The sequence below is a fragment of the Limulus polyphemus genome, unplaced genomic scaffold (genome assembly GCF_000517525.1).
Source record: "Limulus polyphemus unplaced genomic scaffold, Limulus_polyphemus-2.1.2 Scaffold395, whole genome shotgun sequence".
Taxonomy (NCBI): Eukaryota; Metazoa; Arthropoda; class Merostomata; order Xiphosura; family Limulidae; genus Limulus; species Limulus polyphemus.
The window spans coordinates 156,352-159,051 of NW_013666005.1; positions in this window are offsets into that span (position 1 = coordinate 156,352).

Below are 2,700 nucleotides of genomic sequence, written 5' to 3' on the forward strand. Positions count from 1 at the left end.
GTTTCAGGTTTTTTTTTTCTTACGTCAAGAAAATTTAATCGTGCCCTTTCCTCAGTTTTTATCGTGTTACAAAAAACAAGCTGAGGCAAGTATTTTCTCATGTTGCCCCAAACTCCAAACGCCACAAAATTAAAATAGTTAAACGAAAGATATGAGAACAACATTATCTATGGTCAATTTTATATTATATCAACAATGTCTATATATATACATTTTTTTATTATTATCTTTTTTAAACTGATATATTTTATGTTTATTCTATTTCGAATGTTTCTACAATAGTTAAAGTACTTTTACTAAATTAGATGCGACGTATCAATCGTAGATCACATAAATGATGAAACAAATCAGTTTAACTATAGATTTTGATATTAAGTCTTAACTGACACGCTGTCTTGGCAAGTAACACTGTACGTGAAATAACGTCCTATACAAGTGAGTATTAAATTTTCAGAGAGTGAGTGTGGTTATACAGAAGTAGACCAGCCACAAACTGGAAATTCCATGATGGATCGGCCCCAATAGCTAAAAATGTGGCTGTTGATAGAACTCGGTAATAAACATGCTTAAAATAAATTATCCGGTGAGACCGAGTGATTTCCTAGTGACCAAAAAAAGTACTAGTCTACCCCTGTCTGTTACAGAAATAAATGTTTCTTATGCATTTTACTCCCCAAACACGTATTTCATTACTGTTGTTTATAAGATCCTAGAAAAAATTATAGGCATAATTTCCCTTTTATTCTGATAAATTAAACCCTCATAGTGTTTTGTAATGGATTAGGAGGAGGACGACATTAACGTGATTAGAAAGAAGATCCCATTGATGTGTGTGCTTGTACATAAAACGCATTCCAAAATTAAACGTTAGCTTTTTGACATTTTTAGTAGCTTATATGATCAGTTTAATATTATCATTAAATAGTTACTAATTATATTATTTATTATTATTAACTAATTAGTAATTAGACTTTGATGATCTTATAGTCTACTATGGTTGAAGTCTGATTGCCACAACCTTACCGTATTTAAGTATTATCTGTCAAAGCCACAATCAAGCTTACCTCGTTGATATCTCATAAAAGCCCAGAAAGAAGTTAATTATTAGTATCAACGATTCTAGTTAAAACGATTTAACCAATCAAATTATTGACACTAACACTTAGGCAATAACTATTTCATTGATATTCTTGTTTTGGTATTCCGTGGAAATTCTCTTAAATCTAAGTTTTTAGAAGCATACAATAATTTGAAATCTTCACCTTAGTGAAGAGAGTTTGTTATTGGCCAGATTTAGTCCCCTTTTTCAAAGCGCTCGTTATTCATCACACAGAAGCTGCCATATTTCATTGGATCTGTACTAAAAAGTTAACGGCCAGCCTTGTTTGGTCTTAAAATACTCTCAAAGATAGTTTAGTTTTCGAATTAACTTGATGCATATATAAGAACAGTGATTTAGGTCTGTCTTACTAGCAACCCCAGAAACAAACACGCACATCACAAGTATAATTAAACTTGTGCCACTTAACTGCACTAGGAATTCTTCTATATACATTTTTATGAAGCATCATAAATACACACTAACAAAATGGTTTCTTGTCAATATCACTTCAACTCCACAGCGTATTACGATGTCACTTTACAGAGAAATACAAAATTATTTTTTTTATTCTGTATACATACATACATACATGTATAAATACATATATTTTTCCCACCACATGTGATGTGAAACATTTCTTATTCTCTCTCATCATTTGGGCTCCAAACCTTTTACAACTATCGTCAGTACTTAATACTTGTAAAAATTGCACGAGTTCAGTAGACTTAAGGTCTAAGTAATGTTTAACAATTTTCCTTGTACTTAATAGGAATATGTTTCTTTTAATAAAAGTTTTTATACACTGTCCTGTCAGAAACGTATCCAGACCTCTATTTGAACCTAGTTTGAAACTGGAAAAAATGGCGCTTACCACCTCACAAAACTTCCCTACGAGCTTTACATCAAGTAAAATGATGCCGAGTACTCATGGAAGTGTTGTATGGTTTATGTAAATGAGCACTAACAAAGCCCACACAGATGTCCAAAAGAATTATTTCCGTTACTTTTCAGTACAGTGAACAACTGTTTTGCAGTGTAGACATAGTAGAGTTTTGGCTTTAATGGACTGCTTCTGCCTGTTTCAAGAGTGGGCCTCAGTATAGATGCCTAAACGTCAACCCACTTCAGAAACAGAAAGGTGCAGTCTATTGACTTTGAATGATCTCCTACATAATAAATTGCCCATGTTGTATTTTTCACGAACGGATTTGTCTCTCCTGTCAAACATTCACGTTATTCATTAAGTTTCCTCATCTTGTACACAGTTCAACACCTACATATTATTTTACTAATTAAGGAAGACAGTACACACACTTCTCCTACTTAAAATAAGTTATATCAAAAATAATTCTATAAATTTTGACATCTCATCCAGTATATATATGATTTAATTTCTATTTTCTAAGTTTTTATTATTCTTGTAGCTAAAAAATTGTTTTTTCTACACACAGAAGCACTACTAGTCCTTTCCCATATATCTGTGTGTGATATTATAGCTGTTTTTGACATTTTAGATACTCGGACACAGGCACCTGCGCATGCATGTTCCGAAATAAGAACCTGCGCGCGCATGTACCGAAATGAGCACCTGCGCGCGC